Genomic DNA, 9,475 nt, shown 5'->3' with positions numbered 1-9,475 from the left:
TCCTTGTCCTTTTCTTCAGCTTTCCATCCGCAGTCCAATGGTCAGACGGAAAGGGTTAACCAGTCACTGGAGCAGTTCTTGAGATGTTTTGTTGCAGGGTCACAGGAGAAATGGAGAGAATACCTGTCTTTGGCAGAGTTTGCCCTGAATAATCGTGAAAGTCAGTCTCTCAAAATGTCACCATTTTTTTGTAATTTTGGGTTTAATCCTCGTTGTTCTTCTGTACATGCGGCCGAGTCCATTAATCCATCCGCCGAAAAAATCTACAGAAAACTGTGCACAGTTTGGGCCCAGGCTCTTCAGAACCTGGTTAAAGCCCAAGAAAATTGTAAGAAACAATCAGACAAAAGACGTATATCTGGCCCTGAGTACAGGGTAGGTGACAAGGTATGGCTCTCTACTAAAAACTTGAGATTGAAAACACCATCTGGTAAACTTTCTCCTAAATATATTGGTCCTTATGCCATAGTAAAAGTTGTCAACTCAGTTTCGTTTAAGTTACTGTTGCCTAAGAGTCTAAAAATTCACGATGTCTTCCATAAGTCTCTGTTAAAGAAATATATTAATCCCGTGTTACCGTCTGCTCCCCCTGCTCCTTTGATTATTCAGGGTGAACTTGAATATGAGGTAGAGAGGATTCTGGATTCTCGCCGAGTTCAGAGTTCTTTACAGTATCTGGTTCATTGGAGAGGATTTGGCCCAGAGGAACGCACTTGGGTAGCAAGTAGGGATATGCATGCACCACGTCTCATTCGGCAATATCATTTGCACAACCCGTCTAAACCAGGTCCTGTTACTAAGGGTCCTGAGGCCCCTCATAGGGGAGGGGGTAATGTAAGGAACTTACCTTGTCCGGCTCCAGCGGCGTCTCCTTCCAGCTCGGCTCCGGCTGTCGGCTCGGGAGCGCGCCGCTGCTCCGCCCGCCGGAGCCGAGTGACGTCACGGAGACCCGACGGCGTCCCTAGCAACCGGGGACGCCGTGGGGTCACGTGACCGTCAGCTGGCCGGCCGGCACGCAGCTGATGTGTTTTGCACTCAGGCTGAGTGACAGGTCGCCCGGCCGCTCAGCCTGCAGTGCAACAGCTGCAGTGAGGCTGGACTCAGGAGGCCGGACCAATCAGCCTTTGGTCCGGGCTCCTGGTCCAGTATAAAGTTTCAGTGTAGCCAGCAGGTTATCGCTGGCTATTAGTTGTCCTGATCCCAGCTCCCCAGTCCCTTGTATTCTGTCCTATCCTTCTCCATTTTGTCTTGCCTGGATTCTGACCTTTTGCCTGTCCCCTGACTCTCCGCTCGGTTCTGATTTTGTACTGCGTTGCTCGTTTGGTTCCTGACTCGGCTAGTTGACTCTCCGCATTTTGTATGTCTGTCTGTCTGCGTTTTATGTTCTGCACGTATACAGTATAGGGATTGTCTTCGTGGTTGTCCGCGACCGCCTAGGGTCGACTGAGGCAAGTAGGCAGGTGACAGTGGGTGGGGTCAGATTTAGGGCCCACTGTCTTGTGTCTTATCTTCCCCCAGCCACTCGTGACAATATGCTGCAGAGATCCATGAGATCGGCACTCGTTTGCTTTCGGCTGCTGCAGCCGAAAACGAACGAGTGCCGAGCCGAGGACGGCGCCATCTTGGACGCGTCCCCGGCCGGCATCAGTAACGGAGATCGCTCCTCCGGGACAAGGTCCCGGAGGAGCGATCTCCCCCACTAGACACCAGGGAAACGTTGCCTCCGGTAATCGGAGGCAGCTGTCAACTTTGACAGCTGCCTCCGATTAGCTAATTAGCGGGCATGGCGATCAGACCGTGCCCGCTAATAGCGGCGGTCCCGGGCTACACGCGGCGCGGCCCCGCTTTGAAGTGCAAGTGAGGACATATGACGTAGGGGTACGTCATATGTCCTTAAGAGGTTAATCTATTAATTTTCCCCCCTAAAAGTCATACAAATCACCAATATACACTTATTACGGGAAATGCTTATAAAGTGCTTTTTTCCCTGCACTACTGCATCAAGGCTTCATTTCCTGGATAAAATGGTGATGTAACTTCCTGAATAACATGGTGATGTAACTTCCTGGATAACATGGTGATGTCACTTCCTGGATAACATGGTGATGTCACGCCCCAACTCCCAGAGCTGTGTGGGCTGTGGCTGCTGGAGAGGGTGATGGCTCAGTGTCCCTCAATTTTATCCAGGAAGTGACATCACCATATTATCCAGGAAGTGAAGCCTTGATGCAGCAGTAAGTGCAGGGAAAAAAAAACACTTTATAAGCATTTCCTGTAATAAGTGTATATTGGTGATTTGTATAACTTTTGGGGGGCAATACAAGACATTAATAAAAATTTTAGCTGGACTTCTCCTTTAAGGACTTTGTATCTGGGTGGCTGAACATATAGAAGGCTGGATACAGATCCCTGTACTGAGTGTTCCATCCTGATGAGCCTTCTGGGCTCTTAGACCAAGCATAGTGATATCATTTATCATTGTATTTACCAAAGTGACCTCGTTGGAAGGCGAGAAAATGAAGTCCTGTGCCCTGTCTGTGATGCTGGATGTGTGCCATGCAAGTTACTAATTACTGGCAGGGAGAGGATGGCACACAGTCGGATCTGTGTTACACACACAGGGAGATGGTTTATCTCAGCCTGTGCTGAGAAGACTGGCACAGGCAGGATAGATGCCTCAATCTGTACTGGTATCACGCATACTGGGAAGGAACCTCTCTTGGATTATGAGAAGGAGCATTTGTAAAATGATCTTTGTATAATGAGGATTTTTACAGAGTCTGCTATGGCTGTGTTATGCTATTAGGCATTGGAATACACTGTAGCATACTGTGACCATCAAAAAGAAATTTAAAGTCAACAAGGAACAGAGATGTAATTGCTTCAATAATTGCAACAATTTCCACTTATAAAACACTGACTTCAGTCATGTGGTTATCATTATTATTATTATTAGTAGTAGTAGTAGTAGTAGTAGTAGTAGTAGTAGTAGTATTTGTCCTATTAATGGTCTTTATTATTGGACAACATTTTAGTTGCCAAGTTACCCATCTGCATTGAAGAATATACAAATAATATTGCATGAGACATGGATATTAGTACATGCATGTATCTGGGGAGCCAGCAATGCAAAAGTCTCCTCTTAGCATTTACATTTATTTAAATGGAAGACTTTTCCTGCTCTAACTAGATATAGCACATTTGTATGCCATGCAAATAAAGATTTTTAATAGTTCTCACTGGAAGTCTGCAATGTGCCCTAGTGTGCTATAATACATACCAATAGTAAGGACTAGAGATGAGCGAGCACTAAAATACTTGATTGGTGTTGAGTATTTTTGAGTTAGGCTGGATTCACACTGCGTTTTTGCAATCTGATTTTTTTCATCCGTTTTTATGTGCATCCGTTTTGATCCGTTTTTCTATTGACATCTATTATAAAAAAAATACGGATGAAAAGGGATCCGTTTTTTTTTTAACGCGCACAAAAATGCAGTCAACCTCTTTTTTGTGTCTGTTAAAAAAAACATCTGTTTATTTTTATAATGGAAGTGAATGGAAAAACGGATCAAAACGAATGCACACAAATGCTACCGGATTGCAAAAATTCACTGTGAACCCAGCCTAACAATCGCTATTAAAGTCAATGGGAGATCAGAGCATTTTTTTCAGGAGCTTCTACTCAGCAGAGGGGAGGGTATCTGGTCTACCCGAAAATCTCAGAAAGTGATGGAAATACCATGGAAATGTAATGGGAACAGCAGGGAGATCATGCATGGATGCATCTAGACTCCCAAGCCACTGTATTATCTGTACTAGCTGTATACTGTACCATTATCAGACTAAGGAGAACATCTTATATACCACTGTTTCTCAACCTGCGGTACACGCACCTTAGGGGGTATGAGGCACAAGTTGAGGGGGAAGTAAAAAAAAAATATATATTTTCATATTTTTTTAATAGTATTAAATCTGTACATGAGTATATTCATACATAAAAACCCTAAAAACCTTAAAAATATCATTATTATTATTATTATAAATCCAGTTTATTGTACTTATTCTGAAGCTGAGAGGCAGCGATCCCTCTGATCATGGTCAGTATAGTAAACAGAAATGCAGACAAAAAACGAAGAAACACAAAACATAAATTCAAATTCTTTATTCAATATGCAACATTGTAATGAAATATTACCGGCTGGCTCTTGAATAGTTAATCCGGTGACTCTCAGGTCAGGTCTGGTGGAGACCACAGAACGTGCTGCAGTCATTCCCACCCGTCCTCTATTATCCTGGTCTGAGAGTCACCGGACCTAAAGATCCAGAGGAAGGCGAAGAAACCCCCCAGAGACTTCTACCTCAGGGGGAAAAAAATTCCTTCCTGACCCCACAAGTGGCGATCGGATCTGATCTCCCTGGATCACATCTAGCCTGCTGCATACAGCTGTATATATATATATATATATATATATATATATATATATATATATATATATATATAGGATAAGGAGACTCCTCGCTGTAATGAATGAAAAACAGAGACATTAATGCTGCACAATATGTTGTCCCTATAGAAATAACTATTATTATTACATATACATCCATATTATATACAGTACATGTCCTGCCCACAGAGCTTACACTCTAATATACAGTACATGTCCTGCCCACAGAGCTTACACTCTAATATACAGTACATGTCCTGCCCACAGAGCTTACACTCTAATATACAGTACATGTCCTGCCCACAGGGATTACACTCTAATATACAATACATGTCCTGCCCACAGAGCTTACACTCTAATATACAGTACATGTCCTGCCCACAGAGCTTACACTCTAATATACAGTACATCTCCTGCCCACAGAGCTTACACTCTAATATACAGTACATGTCCTGCCCACAGAGCTTACACTCTAATATACAGTACATGTCCTGCCCACAGAGCTTACACTCTAATATACAGTACATCTCCTGCCCACAGAGCTTACACTCTAATATACAGTACATGTCCTGCCCACAGAGCTTACACTCTAATATACAATACATGTCCTGCCCACAGAGCTTACACTCTAATATACAGTACATCTCCTGCCCACAGAGCTTACACTCTAATATACAGTACATGGCCTGCCCACAGAGCTTACACTCTAATATATAATACATGTCCTGCCCACACAGCTTACACTCTAATATATAATACATGTCCGGCCCACAGAGCTTACACTCTAATATACAGTACATCTCCTGCCCACAGGGATTACACTCTAATATACAGTACATGTCCTGCCCACAGAGCTTACACTCTAATATACAGTACATGTCCTGCCCACAGAGCTTACACTCTAATATACAGTACATCTCCTGCCCACAGGGATTACACTCTAATATACAGTACATCTCCTGCCCACAGGGATTACACTCTAATATACAGTACATGTCCTGCCCACAGAGCTTACACTCTAATATACAGTACATGTCCTGCCCACAGGGATTACACTCTAATATACAGTACATGTCCTGCCCACAGAGCTTACACTCTAATATACAGTACATGTCCTGCCCACAGAGCTTACACTCTAATATACAGTACATGTCCTGCCCACAGAGCTTACACTCTAATATATAATACATGTCCTGCCCACAGGGATTACACTCTAATATACAGTACATGTCCTGCCCACAGGGATTACACTCTAATATACAGTACATGTCCTGCCCACAGAGCTTACACTCTAATATACAGTACATGTCCTGCCCACAGAGCTTACACTCTAATATACAGTACATCTCCTGCCCACAGAGCTTACACTCTAATATACAGTACATGTCCTGCCCACAGAGCTTACACTCTAATATACAGTACATGTCCTGCCACAGAGCTTACACTCTAATATACAGTACATGTCCTGCCCACAGAGCTTACACTCTAATATACAGTACATGTCCTGCCCACAGAGCTTACACTCTAATATACAGTACATCTCCTGCCCACAGAGCTTACACTCTAATATACAGTACATGTCCTGCCCACAGAGCTTACACTCTAATATACAATACATGTCCTGCCCACAGAGCTTACACTCTAATATACAGTACATCTCCTGCCCACAGAGCTTACACTCTAATATATAATACATGTCCTGCCCACACAGCTTACACTCTAATATATAATACATGTCCGGCCCACAGAGCTTACACTCTAATATACAGTACATCTCCTGCCCACAGGGATTACACTCTAATATACAGTACATGTCCTGCCCACAGAGCTTACACTCTAATATACAGTACATGTCCTGCCCACAGAGCTTACACTCTAATATACAGTACATCTCCTGCCCACAGAGCTTACACTCTAATATACAGTACATGTCCTGCCCACAGAGCTTACACTCTAATATACAGTACATGTCCTGCCCACAGAGCTTACACTCTAATATACAGTACATGTCCTGCCCACAGAGCTTACACTCTAATATACAGTACATGTCCTGCCCACAGAGCTTACAATCTAATATACAGTACATGTCCTGCCCACAGAGCTTACACTCTAATATACAATACATGTCCTGCCCACAGGGATTACAATCTAATATACAGTACATCTCCTGCCCACAGAGCTTACACTCTAATATACAATACATGTCCTGCCCACAGAGCTTACACTCTAATATATAATACATGTCCTGCCCACAGAGCTTACACTCTAATATACAGTACATGTCCTGCCCACAGAGCTTACAATCTAATATACAGTACATGTCCTGCCCACAGAGCTTACACTCTAATATACAGTACATGTCCTGCCCACAGAGCTTACACTCTAATATACAGTACATGTCCTGCCCACAGAGCTTACACTCTAATATACAGTACATGTCCTGCCCACAGAGCTTACACTCTAATATACAGTACATGTCCTGCCCACAGAGCTTACACTCTAATATACAATACATGTCCTGCCCACAGGGATTACAATCTAATATACAGTACATGTCCTGCCCACGAGCTTACACTCTAACATACAGTACATGTCCTGCCCACAGAGCTTACACTCTAATATATAATACATGTCCTGCCCACAGAGCTTACACTCTAATATACAGTACATGTCCTGCCCACAGAGCTTACACTCTAATATACAGTACATGTCCTGCCCACACAGCTTACACTGTAATATATAATACATGTCCTGCCCACAGAGCTTACACTCTAATATACAGTACATCTCCTGCCCACAGTGATTACACTCTAATATACAGTACATGTCCTGCCCACAGAGCTTACACTCTAATATACAGTACATGTCCTGCCCACAGAGCTTACAATCTAATATACAGTACATGTCCTGCCCACAGAGCTTACACTCTAATATACAGTACATGTCCTGCCCACAGAGCTTACACTCTAATATACAGTACATGTCCTGCCCACAGAGCTTACACTCTAATATACAGTACATGTCCTGCCCACAGAGCTTACACTCTAATATACAGTACATCTCCTGCCCACAGAGCTTACACTCTAATATACAGTACATGTCCTGCCCACAGAGCTTACACTCTAATATACAGTACATGTCCTGCCCACAGAGCTTACACTCTAATATATAATACATGTCCTGCCCACAGAGCTTACACTCTAATATACAGTACATGTCCTGCCCACAGAGCTTACACTCTAATATATAATACATGTCCTGCCCACAGAGCTTACACTCTAATATACAGTACATGAAAAGGGATCCGTTTTTTTTTAACGCGCACAAAAATGCAGTCAACCTCTTTTTTGTGTCTGTTAAAAAAAACATCTGTTTATTTTTATAATGGAAGTGAATGGAAAAAACGGATCAAAACGAATGCACACAAATGCTACCGGATTGCAAAAATTCACTGTGAACCCAGCCTAACAATCGCTATTAAAGTCAATGGGAGATCAGAGCATTTTTTCAGGAGCTTCTACTCAGCAGAGGGGAGGGTATCTGGTCTACCCGAAAATCTCAGAAAGTGATGGAAATACCATGGAAATGTAATGGGAAACAGCAGGGAGATCATGCATGGATGCATCTAGACTCCCAAGCCACTGTATTATCTGTACTAGCTGTATACTGTACCATTATCAGACTAAGGAGAACATCTTATATACCACTGTTTCTCAACCTGCGGTACACGCACCTTAGGGGGTATGAGGCACAAGTTGAGGGGGAAGTAAAAAAAAAATATATATTTTCATATTTTTTTAATAGTATTAAATCTGTACATGAGTATATTCATACATAAAAACCCTAAAAAACCTTAAAAATATCATTATTATTATTATTATAAAATCCAGTTTATTGTACTTATTCTGAAGCTGAGAGGCAGCGATCCCTCTGATCATGGTCAGTATAGTAAACAGAAATGCAGACAAAAAACGAAGAAACACAAAACATAAATTCAAATTCTTTATTCAATATGCAACATTGTAATGAAATATTACCGGCTGGCTCTTGAATAGTTAATCCGGTGACTCTCAGGTCAGGTCTGGTGGAGACCACAGAACGTGCTGCAGTCATTCCCACCCGTCCTCTATTATCCTGGTCTGAGAGTCACCGGACCTAAAGATCCAGAGGAAGGCGAAGAAACCCCCCAGAGACTTCTACCTCAGGGGGAAAAAAATTCCTTCCTGACCCCACAAGTGGCGATCGGATCTGATCTCCCTGGATCACATCTAGCCTGCTGCATACAGCTGTATATATATATATATATATATATATATATATATATATATATATATATAGGATAAGGAGACTCCTCGCTGTAATGAATGAAAAACAGAGACATTAATGCTGCACAATATGTTGTCCCTATAGAAATAACTATTATTATTACATATACATCCATATTATATACAGTACATGTCCTGCCCACAGAGCTTACACTCTAATATACAGTACATGTCCTGCCCACAGAGCTTACACTCTAATATACAGTACATGTCCTGCCCACAGAGCTTACACTTCTAATATACAGTACATGTCCTGCCCACAGGGATTTACACTCTAATATACAATACATGTCCTGCCCACAGAGCTTACACTTCTAATATACAGTACATGTCCTGCCCCACAGAGCTTACACTCTAATATACAGTACATACTCCTGCCCACAGAGCTTACACTCTAATATAACAGTACATGTCCTGCCCACAGAGCTTACCTCTAATATACAGTACATGTCCTGCCCACAGAGCTTACACTCTAATATACAGTACATCCTCCTGCCCACAGAGCTTACACTCTATATACAGTACATGTCCTGCCCACAGAGCTTACACTCTAATATACAATACATGTCCTGCCCACAGAGCTTACACTCTAATATACAGTACATCTCCTGCCCACAGAGCTTACACTCTAATATACAGTACATGGCCTGCCCACAGAGCTTACACTCTAATATATAATACATGTCCTGCCCACACAGCCTTACA

This window comes from Dendropsophus ebraccatus, chromosome 11 (genome assembly GCF_027789765.1).
Source record: "Dendropsophus ebraccatus isolate aDenEbr1 chromosome 11, aDenEbr1.pat, whole genome shotgun sequence".
NCBI classification, from domain to species: Eukaryota; Metazoa; Chordata; class Amphibia; order Anura; family Hylidae; genus Dendropsophus; species Dendropsophus ebraccatus.
The sequence above is the reverse complement of the archived record's forward strand: the minus strand, read 5'-3'. Positions refer to the sequence as shown.